This window comes from Mus musculus, chromosome 4 (assembly GCF_000001635.26).
Source record: "Mus musculus strain C57BL/6J chromosome 4, GRCm38.p6 C57BL/6J".
NCBI classification, from domain to species: domain Eukaryota; kingdom Metazoa; phylum Chordata; class Mammalia; order Rodentia; family Muridae; genus Mus; species Mus musculus.
The window spans coordinates 94,137,865-94,164,896 of NC_000070.6; the positions used below are offsets into that span (position 1 = coordinate 94,137,865).

Genomic DNA, 27,032 nt, shown 5'->3' on the forward strand with positions numbered 1-27,032 from the left:
TTGTTGGGATAAGTATTAAAGCAGCCATTAGGAAAACAATGTGGAACTTTCTCAAAAAAAATAGAATTAATATATAATCTAGCAATTCCCATTAATGACTATATGTACAAAGGGAATGAAATTATTCCAGAAAGATGAATGCACAATGATGCTCGTGACAGTACTACTCACAATAGCCAGGAAACAGATAAGCTAAGTCTCCATCATGACTAGATACACAAAGAATGTGCTAGTGAATTACCCAAGTGTCAGATCATGAGCCCGAATAGTTGGGTTAATTTAGACTGAGCTAACTGAAATTCTTTCTAGCTAAGCCTAAGCTATAATAAAAATTAATAAGTCTATGTGTCATTATTTAAACACCAGAAAGTCCCACTATAAACTATGACTATTTAAGTGCACCCAAATAGAATTGTCAATAAATTTATGTATATTTCCAGGATGAAGTGCAATATAGAAATAAGCTACTGAAATGTTAATAGCTAAAAAAATTCACTAACATGAGATTGGCTACAAAAAGAAGAAACTGAAATACGTTTGTGTAACTATTTAAAAATGAACAGTGCCATGTATATATATGTGTGTGTGTATATATGAATATATAGACATATATATACATATATATGTTAAATTATGGATTTGGATTCACTGTTCAAACTTTGGGGGGAGTAATATTGAATTGAGACAAAGATGGAAAGATAAGATGACTTTATAGAGTGAATAAGGCTAATTTGTCTGCAGTGATTTATTTCCTTAAAAATTACTCTGCGGCAAATATCTTCTATACAGTGCTTGGCATAGTAAGTGAGTACATAATGTTATTATATCTTTTATGTCTTTATGCTGCTTTCTCACAGTAAAAGCAGATTTCAAAACCAGCTTGCCAGCTGAGCCCATTAATAGCCACGGATGCCAAGAATTCTGGAACAAAGTGACCCATGGCTCTGTAATTAAGCAATTTGTATCTCTTTCCCGTCTTGTGGCATGCAGTAGCATCACCATTGGCTACTAATAGATCAGCATTCTGCATGCATGTCCTCTTGATAAGATCTCTTGCCTCTGATAGCATCAAACCAAGGTACCAAAAAAAAATCTTTTCTAAGCATTTTTATAAGCCTTAGCAGATTTTACTCATACTGAATGTATCACATGCCATGAAACATGGAATACTTTACATCCTTTGCCTCTTAATAGTATCCCTCAAAACCTTATGACAATGCAATAAGAGCAGCATCTGCTTCTGCTCAAGAAGAACTAAGTCTGAAACTGTCCATCTCTTACATTCTTTGTGATCTTACAGCTATAAAATGTATTTGAGCCAGTTTCTTCATACATAGAATAGAGGAATGGTCTTCATTGCAAATAACTGAGGGGCCATGAAAGGCAGCATATTTTGGTTGAATGAGGCTTGTTCTGGAAACCCAGTAGAAAACTCTACAAAGGGTAGAACAGTGAGCCACATTCCCAGCTACAGATGCCTAACACACAAAGAGCCCTCAACTCCATAATTCTGTGATTGTAAATCATGCAGACAATGTCCCAAGCTTCTGGCATTCTGGCTAGACTCCACCCCACAGGGACTATAGCCAGGTATACTCCTCCCCACAGTTACTTGACAACAGCAAGATAGCCCAGCCCACTATAAAAGGAGCTGCTTGGCCCCTCCTGGCTCTCTTTTAAGCTCTCACCTTTCTTACTCTCATCTCTAGCCCTCTTCTCTTCTGCCCTTCCCCTTCTCTCCACTTGGCTATGGCCCGTCTCCCTCTTTCTACCTTCTCTTTCTCCCTGCCTTTCTACAATAAAGCTATAAAACCTTATTCTGTCTCTGCTTATCAAGGCCTGCCATGCTTGAATGATGGGATAGGTTTTCCCCTAATAAGCTGCATCTAGCCTCTCACTGGAAGGCCTTCCTGAGCTTCAGCCACAGATCAGACCAAGGACTCTCATCAGCATAGGAACCATCCAACAAGCCCTCTCCTCCCATCCTCCCAGGGCTGACTGAGCGGCCCCGGGGGGTGGGGGGGCATTTGTTCTCAGCTCTTCCACAGTGTTCAGGAGTGTCTGGGATCCATGAAACTGAGAACCTGGTACCTCCATCCCCCACCAAGCTGGGGTCCAGTGACTTTCCCACAGACAGACACCCTCCCAGAGCCATGTGGAAAGCATGCAGCAGTCCTCCTGCATCCACCTGCCCAGAGTACTGGAACACTAGCTAGACAAGGGTTTTCTCCCACTCCCTCTTTCCCTCACACCCAGTGTCCAACAAATGACATCATAGCTAACCTGCACATGAGTAGGAACTTACTAAGCTTTACATTACCTCATTTTATGGAGAAAGATGCTAAAGTATTGATGGGTTTATTGATATTAACCTGGTCACACTCAAATAAGGGAACAAAGTATGTGTAGCAGTCAACTGTGTGGTCTCTAGAATAAGATGGCGTAGTTCTTCCAGGTAGATAGCTTATGTAGGTTGTTCAATTGCCCTGTGCCTTAGTTTCCTCACAAACAAAATGAAAAGAGTAAGAGTGTCTAAAAACAGTTATTATTTAATAATGCAAGCACTTGGCACAAAGCCTAGCTCATAAAATGTACAATGCAATTTAATAACAAGTAGCATATGAATTCTTGTCTCAATACACACAGTGTGTATGCATTGACTGAATTGTGGCACTACCTATTATGAGGCATTATAGCTACCCTTATCAGGGATGAGGTACAAGGCTATTCTGGTTTAGGGGTGGTTTGGTTTTGCTATATTACAGTTCTGATGAGGAAGAGAAATAAGCTTGTCATTAATCCTTTACTTTTCCATACAAAGGTTGTCTTTCAGCCCATTGGGCTACTTATCATTTGCATCTAATTACAGGAATTTTAACATGTCCCCCATTCCTTCAAAGACCACTGTTCACTGAAGAGAGCATCATTCATTCTCCAAGCTTCTTTGCTTATCTTGCTATTGATTCCTGGTTTAATTCTGTGACCTGATACGATCAAAGATTTTGTTTCAATTTCTGGGTATTTGTTAAGATTTATTTTGTGGACTAAAATGTGACTATTTCAGAGATATTCCAGGGGCTGATGTTGTATATGTTTCATTTGCTGGACAGAATATTCTGCATGAATCTTATAAATCTATTTGTTCTGTTATATAATCTAATTCTCAAGTTTTTAGTTTGAATAATTTACGTAAATATGTGTATGTTACTGAAGTCACCCCCCATTATGTAAAAGAATTTTTAAGATATTTTTATTCCCATTAGTATTTATTTTATGAAATTGGTAGCCTCAGTACTTAATGCATATATATTTATAGTTATTATATTAATGAATTACTCCCTTTATTAAAACCTAGGGGCCTTCTTTCTGATCTTCTCTAGTCTGAAATCTACTCTCTCAGGTATAACTATGCCATCATAGTTTCAGCTTCTGTTCTCTGGAGAGGCTGACTTCCATTCTTTCATCCTCTGGTGTCTTTGTAAATGAGATGTGTTTCTTGGAGAAAACAGATACATGAATGTTGTTATTTAATCCATTGAAATAGTGGGCATCTCTTTATTGTTGAGTTGGGGCCATTTATGATTAACACCAAGTTCATGAAATAAATCTTAAGGTTTATTTGAAATAATAAATTCCTGAGTCTGCACTAAAATATAACTGAGTTTTTATCCTTTTTGACATGCTCTATTCTTTTCCACCAGTAGCAATGAGGACTAGCTGGCACCAATTTCCCATTATCCTCCTCCTGAAGGGCACGCACAGCTCACTTAATCACTTCACACTACAGTACACTGCTATTTAGACCCAGTCTGTTTCCTTCCATTGTAACAGCATGGAAATAAATAAGGAAATTTCATTCTTTAGAAAACATGAGCATGCCAGAATCTAATTCAGACTTGTGTGATTAATAAAGCAGAGAAGTTGGATGAAATACATTTCACAACACAAACACTATTCTATCAGACAGTTGATTGGGTATGAGACATTACCCACAGTTGTCTCACTGTGGGGCCTCATAAGACAATCCCAGTATGAAAACTTCTACAATTTCCTTAGGGTGAAAGTTTCCCTTTAGTTTGAAAAATGAAGGGTGAGCAATGGAGAGCCAACTGTCCTGCTGTTGTAAGTGTTATTGGCTTTCTGTGAGCTGTGAGCAGTCTGTATGATGCACAGCAAATGTATTTTCTGTGCCTTGTTTATTAATGGACAGAAAAGCTAGCCTGAAATGAAATTGATTTTATTCACTTAGGATTTTATACTCCATTGCACAACCACAACCCAGCAAATTCTTCATTAAGAGAGATAATTGCTTTAATGAAGATTAAATATAATTCAAAATTCACATTTATCTTTATCTACCTAATGCAGGTCAGAATTAACTGAAAGTTGTTGAAGAAAGGGAAAAACAGGTTCCCTTACAAATATCCCCCTCTCTCTGAGCTGAAAGGAGTCTCATCTGAAAATCATTTTTCTTTCCATTTCTCCCATCTATACCAGACCCAAAATAAATCCTTCTGGTACTTAATAATCCTCATTTTGTGATATTTGACAGAAACTTCAGTATAACAACAATTAATATAAGGGTTGTTCAGTGAACTATAAAAAGATGCATCTGTGATGGACAGGCAAGTGAGAAACATTAAAATCTAAGAAGTGTCCAGTTGGTTTTAGAAATATCCTCTTTCCTTAATACAAAATACTTCTACTCTGAGACCTGTCCAAGATAGGAAGCTGAGAATGATATTGAACGGATTGGTTTATTCATGTCATGTGCTTTTAAAACTCTTCATCACAAAAGTCACATAAGCACTGCTGTAGGGAAGCATTCACCTACAACAAAGAGAAAGGAAAAAAAAAACTTTGACTTTTGGAATATCATCTGGTCATATGTATGCTCTTAAAAATTCTTCTTGACTTGAGTCCAAGGCACCCCATTGTAAGTTGTGGCTAAGAATGTCTCTTTGGTCCTTGCAACATAGAGCACCTGGCACCAAGTGGGCATTCAGCAAATGTACTGCAACCTTGCTGTGTTGAATATTTTCTTTGGAACTCCCTAAAACATATAGCAGTGGTCCAGCCTTACCACCCTCAAATGACATAACACTTGATTCTTCAAATGTAACCAAAAGTTTTGCCCTGGGATCTTGCCATTACTAATTAATAAGGTTGCCAATGTCAACAACACAGAGGGTACAGGCTTTTCAGAAACTGTAGCAAATAAAGCATAGCCCTGAACATTCAGGCTTTCATCTTCTATGGAGAAAAATCTACTGAGTTTATATAATTTATGACTTATTTGTAATTATAATTTATCATTCAAATTAGGACTAACTCAGAGTAAAAGAGAATTGTACAAATAATTACATCAAGACAATAGGTATAAACCCAGGCGATCATGCATAAACTTAATGTATGGTGATTTTATGTTTAATCTGTACAACAACTCTATGAGCTATAAAGCACTCTCCCTATTTTCCAAAAGTAAACTTAAATTTAGAAAGGCTAAGCATGAGTCCAACTGCATACAAAGTAGCAAATAACAGACTCAAAGTTGAAAACCTCTACTTGTAAGGTACCAAAGGTTCTCCCTCACACATACTTCTCCCTTGAAATCCTTCATTCAACATTTCAAGTATACCATGCCAGTATTAATTTTGGTATGAATATCAGCCTTGACTGAGTGAGTACCATATGTCAAGCTCTAGGTCATGACTTCCTTACACTATCAAAAGGAGAAGGTGAGAAAAGTGAAATGAAAGCTAACTAATGCCAGTAAAAGCAATTATATACTAATGAGCATCCCACTCTAAGTGCTCAATGCCGGCTGAATACCAAAGGTCTGAGCTAATGCTTATTCAAGGATACAGAATGACAGTCAATAGGGCTAGAGAGCAATAAGCCTATTTCCTCAGGTGCTGATTTACATTTTCATGCACACAGTGAATACCTTGAGTTAGGTTAATTCACTACTGATTTCACTGCCAACATAAATAAATGAGATTTACTTTTATAACACACCATGATCCCTTCCTTCCCTGAGAACTCAGTAGAAGATAAGGATGTTAAAAGAGAATTGACATTCAGTCCTCTCCACTTCCTCTACACATGAAATAGATGCCATAGCCCCCACCTTCTTCTTCTGGAACACATATTGGTCAATGTGTGTTTTACTTGTCTCTTTTAACACCAAAAAGAGGCCCAGTAGACCTCAACCATGCTAGTAAGCACCCAATCAGAGCAAAAGAAAAATTAGCTCAACCTCCACCCTCATGAATTCTAAGCAGTTTCAATCACATTCACTAACATGAGACCATTTTCAGACACTTCATAAGCTCTAGTCCCTACAAAGAATATGATATACCAATGATTCTAAGAAAACACAAGTTTGGAACATGGTTTAAAATATTGTAAGGCTAACTCTGTTCTGTTTCTATGATGTGGTTGTGATTTTCACACAGGACTCAAGCACCCTGAGCCCAAATTTCTCAACTCTAAAAATATTATTTCTACAACTTTAGTGAGCATAAAAATTGCCTGTAGTCCAACTATGCATTAAAATGTTTTCCTAAGCCCCAGCCTTAGAGATTCAGGGTTATGTGGCTTGGGATAAAGCCAAAAATTTGTGTTTCCAGGTATCTAGAGAATGTTGGTAGTGACCATGCACCAGACTTTAAACAGCATTGAATAGTACCAATAACACAAACCTCACATCTCCTACTAAGATCTGAAGAGATGGGATGACCCTGACCAAACCTCTGGAATCACAATGCTTCAAAGCCGGCATAGAGCAGAGGATTAAACTAAGACAAAGGGCATTAGTAGTAATAAAACAGGGCCATCTAATCACTTCCAGTATGCAAGGTACAAGATTTAATTATATACCAACCCTTTTAGTTATAATTCCTTATATTTGGCAGTAAAAACTAGGGCTCTGCTCTTATATTGTACACATACCCAAAGGGTTCCTCCTTCGCTATTTCTTTTTATCAGTAAATAGAGTTTTCAGTTCACAGATTTGTCCCCCAGGCCTAGCTGCATCTCCATGGCATTCAACCTCTGTTTAAAGTAATCTTGATTACTACTGTGAAAATAAAACACAAAATTTCCTATTGAAACTGGACTGGGGAAACAAAGTAATATAGACTCTTCGAAGAACAGGAATCTCCCCTTATAGCAATTAGATCCTATGATCAGCCTGAGTCCTTCAGCTTGTCCTTGTCTAACTCAGCTCTGTGATCAGGGAACTGCCTCCCTCCCTTCTCCCTCCACCCTCCCTCCCCTCCTTTCATTCCAGCTTCCTCTCTTTGCGACATTATTTAATCTCTCAGTCGCAGCTTCTTGGGATTAGCTACAGCATCTATTAATAGTTTTACTTCTGTTTACAGTTCCAAGGGGAGAAAAATGGCTCATTCCTTTTTTCTACAATCTTGAAGATATGTCTTATTGCAGCAGGAGCAAGATGCACAAGCCCCGTGAATAACCTATTTCCACAATCCGTTCCACTGTAAAGATGCTAATGTGCTTCCATGCCGAATGGATCCATTTAATAGGCAGAACAAGTTGGATATAAACTCTTTAATTGCTTTCAGCACACCAATTATCTTCCTGTGTCACCTATTGTATAATGCAAAAATGTTAACAAAAGCACTTACTGAAGACATTATTGGGAATTAAAAAACAAAGAACCATCAGTTGTCGCTAAATATGCCTTTCATGTTCCCAAATGAAATGCATTTGTGCACTCAAGAAGCAGGATAGAAGTGTGCAGGCCTGCCATTGTCAGACACAAACATCTTCATTAGATTTTGATCCAGCTGCTGCAAGATCTATAAAAAGAGCTATCTAAGCCAGCAACTCATTACTGGTTATTTCAGGAAAATTCAGGGTACTATCCCTAAACCTGCTCTAGTCTTTACTGATAATTTCTGTGTTTGGGCAGCTTGTTTGAGAAGAACAGCATTGAAAATCTCTGCCAAGCTGCCCTGTAAGTAGTACTTCAAAGGATGCACTGGTACTTGAAAACATGCTGTGGTACCTCAAAGGGTGCAATGTTACCTTTAAGAATTTAGTGATACTCAAAAGATGCAGTAGCACCTCAAAGAATGGAACCTTGTCTGTGTCTTAGGGAAAAGTTTTAATGGCCAAGCAAACCTGTACTCATGGATGTATGAGCCATAAATCTTGCTCTATCATCCCCCATATCTCCTTTTCTAACCTAACTGCTTTTCTTTAAAGCATATAAATAAAAGTCCCCAAGAACCCAAGCCTGGGTCTTTATAGACCAAAACAAAAAGAAAGATTAATATACACTCTGTCTCATAACTTCCTTTCCCTGTTGCAATAAATCTTCTTATGCATATTGGCAGTCAGCTGGTTTCTAACATGTAATTTTCTGCAGCCACAGGCTGTTTAAAAAGAAGAAGGGGAGCTAACCAAGGGTATAAGCAAAGAAGGAAATGAAGAAAGATGACAGAGGAGGAGTTAGAAGGGCAGGAGCAAAAGCTCAGGTATCAGGCACTCTGGGGATAGCATCGAAAAGAGATTGTGGGGAGGAAACTATAAATATCAACAATACCTTCAGCTTCCCTCTGAATTCTGTTGAAAGAAGAGGTCTCACTGAAGCTTGAAAGCATCCATATTAATCAGAGTCTCTGCCATGTTGACTTGGGGACCTTTCCAGTCAGGTCTCAGTCTCCAGAGACCTCTGATGGACAGAAGACAAACAATTGTCAGAAATGTCATTGTCATTTATGAAGCGCTCTTTCCCCTCTTGGTCAATAGGTGATCCTCCTTATGATGAAGAAAAACACAAATCACAATCGCTGTTATTTAGCCTCAGCAAACAAAAAAGGAAGGATGCAGAGATCACCAGCTGGATCTGCTTCAAAGAACTTTGGCTTTGTCTCTAATTTGCCCAGTATATTATCTATATTAGAGTCAAAAGCAAATTGAAATCCTCAAAATAATGATGCAATAGCATACTGTTTGTTTGAATTAGACATAAGAGTTCACTTGGGGATCATTTTATTACACTTACATTATTATTAAAACTACTAGCAAACTTAATATCTTGAGGCCCACAATCTTAATTTCCTTGTATCTTCCATTCCAAGTCCTTCAAAATGTATCACTCCCCTATTGCACTCCAGCTGTCTTCCTTTCTTCTGTTGCCTTGCTTAGTGGAGTCAGGTAACCGAGCTGCAGAAGTTAAGGCCTATACATCCACAAACCTGGGCTCAATCATGAAGTGGGGATCAGAGTCAGAGTGATCTTTCTGAAGTGGAAGTCTGGTCACAAGGCTTCCTTCCATGTGTCACACTGTTCAGTGACTTACTGCTGCCCTTCAGATAAAATTGTATTCCTGCTGTGTGGCAACAGGCAAGTTATTAAACCCCTCTATGGCTCAATCAAAATAATGATAATAATAATCATGACGAAAATATATATAAAGCACTTGACACAGAGCTAGTATATGCTGATGGTACTGTTGACATTACCCTGGCCACACTCCTTGCCAGTTCCCTCTTTGCTCTACCTTACAGCCATACTTAGTAGCATATTATTCAATGTTCCCTTGACCTATCCTACCTCCTTCTGGACTAGAGTTGGCTGTTTACAATATGAGCTCCTTCCTCCTGCCTCTTAGCCAGCTTCACTTCTGTGAATTTATGAACTATCAACTTAAATGCATATTTTTAAAAGGGCTTGTGCTAATCACAAATCGGTTGCCCCTCACCTCGATATATGCATGTGTGGTGTATATCACATACTACAATATAGGCTGAACATCATTATAGTTAAGACAATTCAAAGGACCCAGGGTTTGTTTGACTTGGTCTCCAATTCAAGATCTTTTGAATCTTTTCAGTTGTAAGCATAGTATAGAGTAGACCAGACTACAATGCAGTAAAAAATAAAAATGAAATAGTCATATTGTAATGACAAAAGGTAAGCCTTCATTCATACTACACACATGCTTTCCCCAAAATAGCTTGATGTGTTCCATGCCAATACGACACTCACCCTACCCCCATCAACCCCTGGAAACATTACTGGATTTATACTAGAGAGAAAGAAAACAAAGTAACAAACAACTGTCTCTTGTAATTTTTTTTCCATTTGGAAATGATCCATCTTATTTTTCTTCATACTTTACCAGCTAGGGTAAGTCACATGGCAAAGCTTAATGCTAATCAAGTGAGGATTTCTCATATAGAGAAGGCACCATGGAAAAGGAAACCAAAATATTTAGCAAACAGTAATATATGCTTACAACAGATCTCAACAAATGTTAGCTTAATGAAATTTTTCTTTGCTGCAAGTTGACAAACATAAATCACACACCAGTTGAAATCTTGCCAGAAACTTCTCTAAGACACTCAAAGAGATATTCATGTTGCAGAAAAAAAAAGAATTTTATAATCACTCTCCTTCTGGTCTCATATCTTTCTTCTGCCATAGAAATCCATTGCATATGTATGTAGTAACAGTTTACAAACCATAGCAGTATACCATTTGAGTAAAGAAAGACAATTAAACTCAACAAAATGTGTGTCTTGATTGCTTCTCTGTGCAAGACATGAATATGACAAAGGAGATTGTATTCAGTCTCATGGAATATAAATTAACAAGAGAACCCTCAAAATTAGTTTCAATGACTCAGATGGGACCCAGAATAGCTGAATCAGTTATTCATCCCAAGAGCTAAATAGTCACAGAGCCAAGACTGCAACGTGCTCTGAGATATTAAAGCAAGTATCTTTCAAATGAAATATATTGCCTTCTCATAACAAACATCGGCAAACAAGAATAATGAGGAAAGAGCAGCTATTAGCACATGAGGAAACTGAGGCCTTGGGAAGTGAAGTGACTTTCTCAAGGTTATGTACCTTACTAGTCCAATTTTACTTGATCACAGAAATGAGGGCCAGTTTGTTTTGGATTAGAGTAAATTGAAATGATACAATATAGAGACATATTTTCTCCTCCATATTCCTTTCCATCTCCCTTGGAGCTTTAGACTTTCCAGACTTACAAGTTACAAACCCATAGCCAGTATTAAATGCTCTATACTATCCTTATTCTGGACTTATTTCCTATTTATAGCAGCCTTACGCCTTTGTAAGAAACAACATCTATAAATTATGTCATCCCATGACATTTACAGCACACCCCAGGAACTGAAAAGAAGATCTCCAATGATAGAAGCCCCCCCCCCCCCGACCGTTAGACAAAAAAATTATATTCCCTCTGAGCTAAGCAGGTCATCTGGGAAATGACATAACCCAGAAACCCTTGAGCTGGAGCAACAAATGCTATTAAGTTGCTCTTCTGACAAATAAGTGATATGTAGAAGGAATAAGAATTAAATTTAGAGACAGAGTACAGACTCTGGCTTGGCTCCAGAGCTGAGGGATATTAAACAAGAAAGAAACAATAGCTCTGTCAAGTCTAATTGTTTAAAACATAAAACTCATTCCATACATCTTGAGCTGAATGGAGTTGCACAGGGCTGGGGTGCACTGTGAAGCCATGCTCACAAAGAATAGCACACGCCACATGGATTTGAATGTCTCCTCTGAAGGGAATTTGGCTTTGCTATTTTTTTTCCTTCTTCGTATGCTCTACTTGGGCACTGAGGTATTTAGAATAGTTACAGAAAATTGCACATTATGAAGACTCTTTAGTAAGTTACAGAATTGACTGCATTGTGGGGGAAAAAAATCTGGACTTTGTGGTGTAACTGTAATCATTCACGTTTTGTTGTCAGAGCTAAGCCTCAGTTGTCCCACCAACGAATAGAGATGCTAGTTTCATGAGGCAAAGGTTGTCACTGAGGACAAATGAGATGATGAGTCCAAAGTGACTGAAACTTAGTAACCATTTGTGACAATGTAACTTCTTTAATTTTCCCTTCGATGGGTATGTAAGGTCCTGCATTTAGTAGCTCCACATAAGTCAAAAGTGAAATTAATTTTTTCATGAAATTTAAGTACAGCCCTGCATTTCTGCTGTTTAATTAATTAATAAAAATTTACATAGCACTAAGAACAGATGAGTCTGTGTGGGTGGCTCTAAGGGTTAGAATACCTTTCACGGGGTATGAAAAAAGCAGGACATTTGTCTAGCCCCTTTTATCAGTTTTCATAGTAAATAATCAAGATTTCATTTTCTAACCACTCCAAATTACTGTGTGACAGAATATCCCAATTTCTTGTGTATTATTCTTAAGAGCCAAAACTCACGTACTAATAATCTCTATACAATTCTTAGAATAAAACGGGAAACAAACATTCATTTTGCAATCCCATACCATTGGGATCCCAAGAATTTGCCTTTGTAGAAGGGGCAGTATAAGATAAAATGAAAGGTATTTGCTATTGTAATACTTTTAACTTGGAGTTGCAAAGGGGAAATTACAAGTCTATTCAGCTTTAGGGAATATAACTCACAGGGATTTCTCATTAAAACACACATAAAAAGAGATAAATAATGGGTACAAATTTTTCTGTAAAATTCATCCAAATGTCATATGACTATATGATGCATCGTTTATGATTAATACTAGGTTCTTATAATAGCATTCATAAAACTTTTAATAAGTGGACCACCCAACATTTCTTGAATCAGTCTCTGAAAATCAAGGTCATTTCATGTTTATAAAGACAAATAGGTAAAATACCACCTTACTTTTTTATGTAGGCCTTTGCTCATAAAACACTGTATATCGAGGTGGGTGCTCTCAGCCAACCATTGGACTAAGCACAGGGTCCCGAGTAGAGGAGTTAGAGAAAAGATCCAAGGTGCTGAAAGGGTTTGAAGACCCATAGTAGGTACAACAATATGAAGTAACCAGTACCCCCAGAACTATCAGAGACTAAATCACCAACAGAAGAGTACAGATGGAGGGACCCATGGCTCCAGCCACATATGTACCAGAAGATGGCCTAGTCAGTCATCAATGGGAGGAGAGGCCCTTGGTCCAGTGAAGGCTCCATGCCCTAGTGTAGGGGAATGCCAGAACAAGAAAGCAGGACTGGGTGGGTTGGTGAAGAAGGAAAATGGGGACGTGATGGGGGTTTTAGAAGGGGAAACCAAAAAAGGGGATAACATTTGAAATGAAAATAAAGAAAATATCTAATTAAAAAAAAAAAAAAACACTGTGTACCTGTGGTCATGGGATCCTCTCAGTAAAGTACTTCATCTATGTACTGTAATATTTACATTAATGTAAAGCCTGGCTTCTAATTCCACTAGCTAATTAGTTCTTTGTCACCTTTAAGTGAAAAGCAGCTCTTACATTGAGAGTTAAGGAAGTGCCTAAAGTCACAAGAAACCACATAGGAAACAAAATAAGCACAAGTCAAGGACCTATATCCAGAAAAAGATAGTCTTGCCTTCTATGAAAAAAGAAACACCCAGTCAACTACCTACAACTCATTCAGAACTTTCCTGAGTGAGAAACACCCATTCAACTACATACAGCCCATTCAGGACTTTCCTGAGTGGCATAGAGAACTAACTCGTTTAGTACCAGAGAGCTCCTTGAATATTTTCACATGCATTAGCACACTTTATTATTGTTTAAAGCTCACTATGTAAATATGAGTATTATTTCAAAGAGGTTGTTAAATGGAGTTTCAAACCATTAAGTATCTTAACAAGGTAATGCAGTAGGAAACAGCAAATAATGAAATAAGTGACAAGTTTATTAGCTCCAGTGGCCAAATGTTTAGCCAGAGGAAATCTTCACTAAAAAGATCTGAGTTGGCACAGAAACAGCATGTCTGACTAACATGACTCCAATGATGAGTCTTCTGCCTTCATTTCCTTTTCACAATATTTAATGATGCTGTACTGAGTGGCTTTCTGTGTCAACTTGACGCAAGCTTGAGTTATCACAGAGCAAGGAGCCTCCCTTAAAGAAACGCCTACATGAGATCCAGCTGTAAGACATTTTCTCAATTAGTGATCAAGGGTGGAAGGGCCCATTGAGGGAGTGCCATCCCTGGGCTGGTAGTCCTGGATTCTATAAGAAAGCAAGCTGAGCAAGCTAGGGGAAGCAATCCAGTAAGCAGCACCCCTCCATGGCCTCTGCATCAGGTTGTGCCTCTAAGTTCCTGCCCTGTGTGAGTTCCTATCCTGACTTCCTTTGGTGATGAACAGCAATGTGAAAGTGTAAGCTGAATAAATTCTTTCCTCCCCAGCTTGCTTCTTGGTCATGGTGCTTTCTGCAGAAATACAAACTCTAGCTAAGACAGATGCCTTGCTCTTTTTTTCCCTGTAATTCTAACCTCAGAGTCACTGGACAACTGTCTCTAACAACCTCGTTCATTCACAGTCCACCATAATTTAATGCAGAAAGAATATCTTGGGTCCTGTATGGATGCATATCTGTTGATTAAAAAAGCATCTGGCCTATGACTTAGGCAGGAAATAGGTAGAACATCCAAGAGGAGAGATAATTCTGGGATAGAGCTAGGCATGGTAATTTGTCATGAAGATATAGCAAGACAGATGCATAGTACCTGAGTATAGGTAACCAGAAATGTGGCAGAATGTAGGTTAAAATAAATAGGTTATCTTAGGTTATAATTTTAGTCAGAAAAGAGCCTAGCTATATGGCCAGGTATTTGTAAAAATACCTGAGTCTTATTTCTGGGAGCATGAGTCCTTTTATCTCAAGATAAGAAGAATGCCTAGCAGAGAGCACATCAGGAGGTAGAAAGATGTTATGCTTGTGTTGAACAAGTAAAAATATTGCCATATATTTTTGGAGGAAATGCCATTACAGCAAGTAATAGTAAAACATTGTACTAGTACCACACTCTATTCAAAATATTTTCGTACTCTTATCATTCCATCCTCAACAAGTGCTGGGAAATAATCATGTCAAAAGACCTATAATCCCATCAGTGTATAAGAGCTCCCTGCTGTCTACCCCCTAGGCTTCTTTTGTTAGTTTCAGTCCTTTTAATAATAGTCATTCTAACTGGGATGGAGGGTATTTCATTGTGATTTAGACTTCTTTCTCTGATTATTCTTTAAGTCTGCAAGCCATGAAGATACTATTTCCTTTTAAAAGCCACACTATTAATTTTGAAGTATTATTATATTGGTGGGGAAATGGTAAAGATAGTACAGACAGATCCTGTGTGTAGTACATTCAGTTTCTGGTTGTAACTAAGAGTTTATATCATCATGCCCTGTTTGTCAAATTTAACAAATCACCATAAACACTTTATTAGCTAACATCATCCTAAAGTCAAATTTACTTAGTTTCTCCCTAATTCCTTTGTTCTGTTTGGGGGTCTCATCTATGATAACACACTGCATTTTATCACTATAGACAGTGAAGCTTTCTGAAGTCTTTCATGGGTTTGGTACTCTTGACTATTTAAGACAGAATTTTTGCAGGATGTCTTTAACTAGTGTTTATGTGCTTACAAGAATAATGGAATGCTGAAATGCAATTCTCATCACACATATAAAGGACTATAGATTATCAATACATTTTCACTGTGATGTTCACCTTGATCACCTGCCTGAGACAGTGTTTGTCAGGTTTCTGCACTGTTGAATGAGCCCTATCTAAACCTTTGCTTTGGAAACATATTAAATCATGGAGCTCACACTCAAGAAACAGAAGAAGCAGTTGCTCAGCCTCTTGGAGGAAACATATCTATAAATCTCTAGGAGTTATTTCACATGACAACCTTTTTCCTATCCCCCTCCACTTGTTTCTTCATTCAGTCATTCTCTTGTATGGCTGTGTCCATTTAAATCCTTTTATATTTTAGCTTATAATCCAATGCTAATTCATTTCTTTGTTCAAAGTGTAACAGCTTTGGCTACTGGGAACATTACTAATTAGTTCTTATATTCTTTTAATCTATTGGGGTTGAGTACTTGCTTTCTGGTGCTACAAACTGATCCAGGTTCATCCTATACAATCCAATCCCTCTTCCAGTCCTAGAAGCAGCTATTTACCTAAGGATCTCTGGCTTGCTTATTGGAAAATACCATTAGAAACCAAGTCCTAAGCTCTAAGATCATGGCTACTGAGTTGTCACACAATAGACTCTTTCAACTGGCAGAATGTCCTATTTGCCTCAGACTGCTATAAAAAAAAATATCATCCTGTGAGTGGATTAAATAACAAACATTTATTTCTCATAACCATAGTGGCTGCAAGTCTAAGATGAGGGTGTGTTCTTGTGAGTGCCCACTCCATGGCTTGTGGACAACTGTGTGGGAGGTAAAGAGAGGGGAATCAAGCTTTCCATATGTTCTAACAGGGGCACTAATCCCATCATAGCCCCCTACCTTTATGGTATAATTACCTCTCAAGTAATGTCACATCAGAGAATAGAATCTCAAAGCCATGCAAGTAATGTGTATGTGATTATACTATCTCATTCATATACATATAACTATAAATACTTCTCTGTATGGTCATCCAAAGCTATGTGAGTCCATACTGATATTTACAACCTCTTCTGTCTACACATGTATTACTCTAATCTCCTAACTTGTTCACCTGTAGCTTCTCACTTCTACATTGAGACATGTTTTCACCACTTAGTTGCTTAATCCTAGTGCACACTCATAATGACTTTAGCATTCATAACTATTCCTTTGTAGAAAAATATTTATCAATGAAAACATTTACTTTTTGCTTCACATACTTCAATTTGCTTGTATTTTCACAGATTTCAGTCATTTCCATGGTTATTTAAATCAATAGATCCCTGTCACCTTCAGAGATATAGCTTCATACACTGTAATGAAGTTAGACTCTTTTATAATATTCTGTATTCCATCAAGTAATACTCTAAAACTATACATAATTCATTTTCATGTTTGTATACTTTAAGATTTCACTCTTCGTATTATAAAGGTCTGTGCATTTGATGACTGCATAGTGCCATGGATCCAACCACAGTGTCATACAGAATGGTTCTACTTAGACATAATTTTGTGATCTTGTACCAGGAAGTAAATGTGGTATCCTCCCCAGTAGCTGCTTTGCTCAATAAAATTGCCACTAAGCTTTCAAACAAAATAGACAAATAATAAGTACTAACTTTGAAGTGCCAGATACAACAAAATATGTAGATGTGCCTTTCTCTGGAATTCTTTTAACATATCCTTCAGCATGCGGAGTAGAGGGCAACGTCCTAAAAGGGAAAAAAAAAAAAGAGAAACATCTAAATTTAAGGCTAGGGGAAGAATTAAAATCCAGTTCACCTTTATGCTACCTATTAAAAAAGAAAACAACAAAATGCTAAGATAAAATAGGGGAAAAAGTTATCTACAAGTTATGTTACCCTTATCTTAAGGGGTCTCCATACCTGTATTGCTTCCTCATGAGAAAAGCTATAGACGGAGGATCTTTAAATATCTACAAGCCAAATTTAGTTTAATATGCTTATAAATAATGCACATGTTTTAAGCATAGACTGTTGCCATCTCTCCGTTGATATGGTTTACCCAGACACAAGCCACTGATGGTGAGAGATTTGGCCTTGGGTTACAGTTCCCAGACTCATTATACAGACATTATTTAAAGGATGATTACAGCAGTCCCTGGAAAACAGATCACACATTTCTTTGCAAGTACAGACACCATATAAAGTAGTAAGAGAGTACATAACCTTGAACTTGTGAGAAAGAATAGTCAGAAATCAATACTGAATATTTAAAGGGAACAACATTAGGGAGAAAGACTTATTCTCCTAGTAAAGTCCTGAATCCAAACAGGACAGAACAAATCTCTCTGAGAGGAATACTTTGCACCCAACATTCTCTTGGGAATCACTTGTATGCACGTTGTTTATTTTTAATGCTGAATTTTTACTTTGAGTTGGGAAAATATCTATTTTGCTAAGGCATGCTGTCCCAGAAGTATATCTTGCTAAATCTCCATTTCCTATGAAGATAATCTTCCCCTCAACGATGCACCTTGCAAAGCTAAGCCGAGGACAGTGAGCTCTTTGAAGGGAAGATAAAGGCTTAGAAATATCAAGAGAGATTCTTCTATTGATAGGAGGAAACCAGTAAATCTTTTCTAATGTGGATTTTGCTTTGACAAATTCTTGAAAGAGCCATTTGTACCTCTTCATTTAGACTCTCCATTGATGATTGGGTTGGGAGGGGGGCTCCTGTTTCATGCCTATGTAGTTTTAGAGGCTCCAAAGGTCCACCAGAGGATGTGAGGCCTTCTAGAGATTTGCCCCTAAATGACTAAGCACCTTGGGCTATAAGAAGGATGGATATGGATCTCCTAGCCATGTTTAGCTTTCGTTTTGTAATTTCTAAATGTGGGCCTTGGAGTTTTGGGGAAAAAATGGTAATATTACATTCATTTGTCCTACACCTTTCATTCTGGGAGCACATATACCCATTGATTATGAAACACAGCCACCCTGGAGTAGAAAAACAGAGACTGTTTGATATTGAGCCTTTGTCCAGTGCTGTGGTTATACAAGGTAGAAGAAATCATTTGAAGCAGAACCAAAATATTACAGTAACAAAGACTGTGTGTAGCAGGGTTTGAAAACATCCAAAATACAGTCTGATTTATTCCCTCTCATATATAGTATCTTTTTGGAGTGTTTTAGAATAAGGGTCCAATTTCACATGACTGGTACCACATAATAGGATTATTTGGATCCTACTAACAATTTTTAAACGATGAACAAGGACAATGGGCTGACGTTAAACCACTTAATTCTTTTAGCAAAATTTCTATTTCCTGGCATGTGCCATTAAGAAAAAGTGAAATTGGGGGTGGAGAAATTGCTCAGCAGTTAACAGCACTGGCTTCTCTTGCCAAAAACTGGAGTTTGATTCCTAGAACTCACACACGAGCTCATAGCTGCCTGTGGTTTCTGCCAGGGGATCTGATGCCTTCCTCTGACCTCCAAGAGGACATACCTTACACATGACAAACACATGTATGCAGGTAAAACACGACATAATAAAAAATGAAGGTACCCATTTTATAAAAAGAGAAATGAATGCAGAAAAGGGTCTATCAACATCAACACTCTGCAGGCAATACTATAAACTGTAAAAGAAACTTCTTGAAAGGGTATGAAGGATAAAGTCCTACCCATGAATCCAAGTATTTCCTGGCCAATTCACAGAAGGATCTAAAACACTAATTCTGTAACACAAATTTATCAGATTAGAAACTGAATTCACTCAATGCTTTAGCCTCACAACCCTGAACCCTAATAAAGCCATGGTAAGCAAGTAAGACACTAAGTTCTCCTCCTGACAGCAGGCAAGGCCACAGCATACAATGCTTGAGATGATGCTTAAGTAGACAACAGGGTGGGTTTTGTCGTTTGCTGTTGCTGTTCCACATGTAGAGGGGGGAGGGGGGAACATAATGATCAAAGCAGTGGGAAACTATGGGCTCCCTGGGGAGAGATGCAGTACAAGCTTCTCATGCAGCCTGTGAACATTAGAACTGTCTTTATTCACTTCTGCCAGAGTCCAAATTCCCTACAGGAAGATATCAAAAGACTCAATAGTCACTTAATTTTCATCTAAACTGAAATTCTGTGAGCCCTTCTGGGGAACAAGGCTTCATATGGGCACAAGAAAGGGATGCCATATCACCCCAGTGATATTCAGTAAAGGGCTGAGAGGATTGGACACTCTTATCAGGATTTGGTTTGTGTATTAAGTTTTTCCCAAGCCCCTGAATCTTCTAGAACTCAGCTGCCCAGTGTATGAAGAAGTGTGAGTTCAAATCTAATCAAGAAGAGTCCTAAAATTGGACTCTTGTATTTTGCAGCCTCAGAATGAACATCTGTAGTCTAAATAATATGAATCTATTTACCTTTTTACTTCAATAACCTTAACATCATACAGGCACATGGGCATAACACAGGCTACCACTTCCCTACTCTCTAAGAGCCTTCAGAAACCTCATCTGATGTAAAAGATGACTAAGTGACTTATAAATCCTGAAGCAGGTAACCCAAAGATGCTTCTTGACTTTACCCATGAGGTAATAGTCCCTCACAGGTTGATTGGCTGGCCTAAACAAAGGAAAGTCTCTAGACTCCTAGCTAAGGGATTCTTTTTTATTATTATTAGATATTTTCTTTGTATACATTTCAAATGCTATCCCGAAAGTTCCCTATACACTCCCTCCACCCTGCTCCCCTACCCACCCACTCCTGCTTCATGGCCCTGGCATTCCCCTGTACTGGAGCATATAACACTTGCAATACCAAGGGGCCTCTCTTCCCAGTTATAGCCAACTAGGCCATCTTCTGCTACATATGCACCTGGAGATATGAGCTCTGGGGGTACTGGTTAGTTCATAATGCTGTTTCACCTATAAGGTTGCAGACCCCTTTAGCTCCTTGGGTTCTTTCTCTAGTTTCTCCATTGGGGGCTCTGTGTTCTAACTTATAGATGACTGTGAGCATCCACTTCTGTATTTGCCAGGCACTAGCATAGCCTCATACAAGACAGCTATAACAGGGTCCTTTCTGGCATATGCAATAGTGTCTCGGTTTGGTGGCTGATTATGGGATGGATCCCAGAAGAAGTTCCAACTGGTAATAAGAACACATGCTCCACTATGTTCATAGCAGCCTTATTTATAATAGTCAGAAGCTGGAAAGAACCCAGATGTCCCTCAACAGAAAATGAATACAGAAAATGTGGTACATTTACACAATGGAGTACTACTCAGCTATTAAAAACAATGGATTTATGAAATTCTTGGACAAATGGATGTATCTGGAGGATATCATCCTTAGTGAGGTAATCCAATCACAAAAGAAGTCATTAGATATGTACTCACTGATAAGTGGCTATTAGCCCAGAAACATAGAACAGCCAAGATACAATTTGCAAAACACAAGAAAATCAAGAAGAAGGAAGACCAGTGGGTGGATACTTCATTCCTCCTTAGAATAGAGAACAAAATACCCATGGAAGGAGTTACAGAGACAAAGTTTGGAGCTAAGACGAAATGATGAACTATTTAGCTAAGGGAATCTATATCATACTTACACACAGACACTATTGCATATGCCACTCCAATTAAGTAAAATATCCTGCCCTCAATAAGAATACTGCAAATACTGTTTGAGAGATTATTTTTTCATTTAAACAAGAAAAGAAATCCCTTCTGAATCACATTAACCATGTCTAGACATTATTTATCCTAGACATTCAGAATCTTGAACTGCAATGTTACTTTGTAACACACATAACACACATTTGAGCCAACATTTACCTGACTGGTATCACATAATAGACGTACAAGCTTTCAACTTATAGAGAACTAATAAATTGGATTCTAAACATTCACAGGGCATCTACAGTAAGATAAAAACATCTTCCAAAAGCTTACAGTGTGTTTTAGAATGAGTCGGAGAATATCAGTGAGTACTGCCGATGAATTTACAGGTTTTAGAGAAGCTCATTCCATCACAAATGGCTCTGTGACTCGGTATGGCATTAATAATGGAAAGAAGAACCTTTAAAATAAAGTAAATGCACTTGGAGCAGTTACTGAGATAGTATCTGTCTTTTAAAAAAATCCCTCAGTTAATAACTTACAAGTTGATATGATATATTCCTTAGCCTATGCTGTCTGCAAAGATTTATCTTTTGTGTTAAACTTCAGGCAGAAATAAAATAAAATAAAATTTGATCTCTGTGGCAAACTGCCTTCTTCCATTTCCTTTACCTTTTAATTTCTATTATTACCAACTTTAGAATTGTTTCCTTGACCTTCTGCCGTATTTCAAATGGCAGTTTAGATGCCAGGTGACTGCCAAACAAAGCTGTAAATAAAATATGCCTATGTGTGTACACATATATATTTCAAGATGTTAATCAAAAAGGACATAAATCACTAATATGTTTTACCTTCATACAAATGCAAGTTATGGCCATGTGCCCAGTGTGTTTTAGTCCTATTACTTTTCTTTACAGCTGCTGTCTTTAGCGGCTTCAGAGGCATCAGTTAGTTTGAATTTTCTCACTTAGTAACCAGTAAGTCAACTTCCACTCCTCTGCTCTCTCAAGGCCCAGCTCTCTGACTATGTCTAATAAATTGAAATGTGGAAGGATTGGGAAGAGCATCTCCTGTGTCCCCTCCTCTCCCTGGGCTCTCTTATTTATTTCCCATTAGCCCCCTCCCTTCTCTTTGTTCTATCTCTGCTCTCCTCTGCTTTATCCATTTTGTTTCTCATCCCCCACTTTCCCATTCTTGAAAGGGTGGGGTTTTCTTGTTTTTCTCCTTTGCTTCCAGCATGCCAGTCTAGAAGAGACAAAAGGAAAAGGTCTGGAACATTTCTGATCCTCTAATCTAAAAATAAATTAACCACACCAAAAGAACTCATGGTAATTTCAACAGAACTCCCCAAGGAGAAGTATTTTCTTACATTAATATAATTACAGACCAAAATATTCAGAGTATAACAAATGAAATGCCACGTTGACCAACAGAATCCATGCACAAAATATTACTGCAAAATCTTGACTCTTTTTTCTTCTCGTGTGTGTGTGTGTGTGTGTGTGTGTGTGTGTGTGTGTGTGTGTGTGTGTGTGAATCCTTTGGGTGCTGCTCCAAAGTCATTTTTTAAATGCCACATGTTTTAATACAATGCCAAAAGAAGACTCTTTACAAGGCAATGTTTCCCAGATCTAGTCAGAATGAAGGTGAAGGCAAACAATTCTAGAAGGTTACTAAAAAGACATCAATATTTTACAACATTCAAATATGTATTCTTCTAGAGGTTAATGCAGAAACAAAAAGGAAACTAGTAAAATTAAAAGAAGTGTATCCTACTTTCCATTCTTATGCTAAAAATCAATACTCAGATTTCAAAAACAAGTCTGCTGCCTCTACCCTGTCCTTTAGCCTATGCTTGGCGATATGCCCACATATCTGTCATACAGATCTGAAAACCAATGCCTAACAGCCCCTCTGGGTCAGCTAAGTATCTAAGAATTGAATGAGCCAGAACTGTCAGATCCATACGATTTTGTTTTTCCAAAGTCATGCTGCATATTTTAACCAGGAGAAAATAAGGGCTCCCATGAGATCATCTCTCATAAATTGGGCCTTAAAACCTGTCTCAATGGGGGAAGCAAAGCAATATGTTTTTATGTTGAATCTTAAAGTGACTTGCAAAACAAAATCTTTGGTAAATAAACGAAACAACTATTTTGTTTCCAGATGAACTATTCTTTAAACAAAAGCTTAAAATCTCATCATATTGAATCACAATGAATTTTTAAAAAGAAATCAGACGGAAAAGATATGACTGCTCTAGGTGTGGTGGTGAAGAAAGTTTGTTGTAGATAAATGGGAGAGCATAACAAGGGGTGGGGGAGGAGATGAAAGGGAGGGGAATCATGTGCAGCACCAGAAATCCAAAATAGAACAGGGTAACCAAAAAAATTGTATTGCATAATAAAGGGCATCTGGGAGAAGAGCAGCCCAGCTCCTGGCCTGGAGAAGTTTGGGGTGAGACGTCTGACGCCACAGCAGGATCCTTCTACATCACGTTTATTGGGAGAGCATGGACTGTGTAGGTGAAAGACCCCGAGCCCCAGAACTGGTGCTGCTTATATAGGCATAGGAGTGACATGTCCACACCTGATTGGTTGTGCCCTCAGCACCTCATTCACATGCCTCTGGTTAGGCAGTGACTAAGCAAAAAACTCTATGGCACATGCGCACATTGGTTGTTTACCCATATTCATGGGCATTGGCTTATTGAAACCAGTGCCATTTTGTAATGGCGTTTGCGGTTTCCCACACCTCTTGTAATGCCGTTTGCAGCTTCCCACAGTTTGGGGTAGAGGGCGGAGTATGCCAGCCATACCCTGTAACAGGTAGACACTGAGGAATGTTGAAAGAACCTGGCAGCCAATTCTGCTTTGATATGTTAAGTGGTCACCAGCACCATTTATTCTGGGTTTGAAATTAAACAATAAGCATTGTCAATAGCAAATACTTATAAATGTGCCAAATATGAACTGTTCATCTTGTTCAAGACTTCTCTAACTATAGCACATCAGGTACCCTGTGACAGGTCCCTGTGTCCTTCACTCATACACTGTATCCCACCCTCAGTACTTCAAGGAACAGGCCCTGCCCTGGTGAACTTCTAGTTGATGCCCTCAACCTGAAAATACTTGTCTTCAAGGGACTGGAGAGGCGGTTCATTAGTAAAGTGCTTTCCATGAAGTTTGAGGACATAACTTCAGCTGCTCAGAACTTACAAGAACAAAACAGACTGGATTTTGATATAGAGAAGGCTTGTTTCTCTGTCAGTGCTGAGAAAAGAAAATGGGTATTAGGAGCTTGATGGTCATCCAGGCCAGCCAAATTAATTAGCTTCAGGCTCTCTGAGAGATCCTTTCTCAAAAAATAACTTTGAGGGCTACTAAGGGAGACAGTCAGATTTGACCTCTGGTCTACACACACACAAACACACACACACACACACACACACACACACATACACACACACAATCATATACACAATAAATAAGTAGGCTTCATATCTGTACTTGGCTGAGTCTTTCTCAACCAACTATGGTCCCATTAAACTCTCCATGCTCTGAGGAACTTCCCACAGTTTCAGAACTGAACTCACCATCACTATGCTAGAACATGAAGGACATGCTATTCTCAACCACAGATTGTCAGATTTTTCAGCACAGTCCTTAGAAACTGGAGGATGCATCAAAGTTCTCCTTCAAGTTTTAATCATATCCAGACTACAAAAATTACCAAAGGACACCATCTAGGGGTTAACTTAGCAATGTAGTGGAAGAAGGGCTCAGAGAAGGAAAAGATGAGAATGCTTTGGAGGCTGGAGTGAGCGAATTGCTCAGTCAAAACCATTTTATGATCCAAGTACACTCATAAAACACCATGCAGAAAAAAAGTTCCCAGAGGACCCTCAAGTCTGAGGACCTTTTCTGTAAATATGATAAACCCCTCTGCAGAAGAGCAGGTAAAAATGTCTACGTAAAAAGTGAACCTTATATTAGTGACAGGGAAAATACTAAACTTAAACTTGTTCCCAAAAAATCATAAGAATAACAACAAAAAGTTTTACAATGTAGTTCAATACTACAATGTAGTTTAAAACTAAGAAGAATTCACTGCTGAGGTGGATAGTACCACAGTGCTTTAGCAATCAATTCATTACTTCTCAGGGGCTCATCAATCCTAGTTATTCAAGATTTATCCAGAAGTAATGGGAATAAATTAGGAAGGAAAATTGAAGCTGGGTATCAGGAACACTTTGATAATCATTAAATCAATTAGACAAAGGAATTTAAAATTGGATACTTAACGTAACAGATGGAATCAAGAAAGATGAAGTATGATATCAAAAATGAAAAAGGAATTATTGGTTTTAAAGTCTGATCATGAGCCCATTCTTCTGTGTTTGGATAGAACAATGGCTTAGCTCTCATTCAGATCATTGTTTTTTCTGAAATTTTTGAGACATCAGAAGACATGCTTAAAAATAAAGACATTAAATTTCAACAAAGACAGCATATTCCATTGTAAAAACTCCCATTAAATCCCATAAAAGTTGGGTGTTCTTTTTTTCCTCCATTGAGAAAGCTAGAAAGCAAAACGATACTCCTTGAATATTATTCTGGAACATAACCTTTCAGATATAATGAAGATAGCACACAGACTGTAACTATAATCCAATTCTGGGTATGTCTCTCTCTCTCCCTCCCTTTCCCTCTTTCCTCTTCCCTCTCTTCTTCCCACCATCTTCCCCTCTCTCCCTTCCTCCTTCCATTGCCCCTCTCTATGCCTTCTTCTCCATATCCTTCTTTCCTCCCATCCCCTTTTTGTTAAGAAATCTCAATACAACTTGGAAAGCTATTAGGAGAAGAAACTCCAGTTCTAGCCATATGAGAGATGAGATCCCTTGATCTGGCCTTCCAAACAAATTTAGGGATTCTAGATAAAATGCGACTTTAAGAAGATGTTTATAATGTGCTGATGAAATAGCAACTTATTCTCAGGGGCTGGAGTTAGGCAATAATAGGAACTCAGGCAGAGATTTTGAACAATGAGCACCTTTGCTGCAGGGGAACTTTTGCTTCAGTGACCCAGCAGTGAAGGGTAGAGAAGAAAGATGAGTGCCCTGGTGCAGGAAAGATGAGCAGGGGAATAGGAGACCCTTCTGTGTAGAGTTACAATCCCAAATGCACTCAGCTTGATATCAACGTGAATGATAAATAACCCCAGGTTGTGACAGTGTGAGGGTAATTGTTGGTCATGAAATTGACAATGATTGAAGTAAGAAATTCCCCTCATGATGTATAAACATAAGGTAATCTCTATGTGGTTTTAGCTTCAATTCACATTACTTAGGTGATATAAAAATTTACAAGGCAGGGATTTTGTTCAAAGTGGTTCTGGGCTAAAGTGTCCCCTGGAGCCCGACGGGAGCAAAAGCAATGCACTGCAGAAAAGCAGATCTGTTCTCAGAGAGCTTTTGTAGGTGAAGTCCTAAAAATAATAAGATTACCATGAAGAAAGCAAAAACATGGGCTCAAGACACGTTGAATGACAGCCGGATGAAACAACAAGCAGCAAATTCAGATGAGCAAAAGCTTTAGATACTGAGATTTAAGTATGTTTGGTATATTTTCAACATAAAAGAATAGATTAAAATATGAGGAGCAGAAAAGCAAAGCAAGCATACTTGGTGAAAATATGAGAATAGAATATACCCTCCTCTCTCTCTCTCTCTCTCTCTCTCTCTCTCTCTCTCTCTCTCTCACACACACACACACACACACACACACACACACACACACACACGCATGCATACGCACAGCACAAGCATGATTAAGTTGTCCAATGTGAGAGCCAGCCTCCAAGATGGTTCCTGTATTAGCTTCCTGGCATTCTAACACAATGCCTGAGCTTATTAACTTAAAAAGAGAAAAAAATTATTTCTATCCACATATAGTTTTATTGGTTCTAGTCCATG

At 38.2% G+C, this 27,032-nt stretch overlaps 1 long non-coding RNA gene across 1 annotated transcript in view; it reads right to left on the minus strand.

The window, feature by feature from the left end:
- Gm12648 overlaps positions 1–27,032 on the minus strand; it is a 337,451-nt gene that overhangs the window by 49,727 nt on the left and 260,692 nt on the right. The window contains exons 3-4 of the long non-coding RNA XR_001784347.1: positions 17,088–17,180; positions 8,576–8,704 (exon numbers count right to left, since the gene is read on the minus strand). This is a non-coding gene — a long non-coding RNA (predicted gene 12648). The remainder of the gene's footprint in view (positions 1–8,575; positions 8,705–17,087; positions 17,181–27,032) is intronic.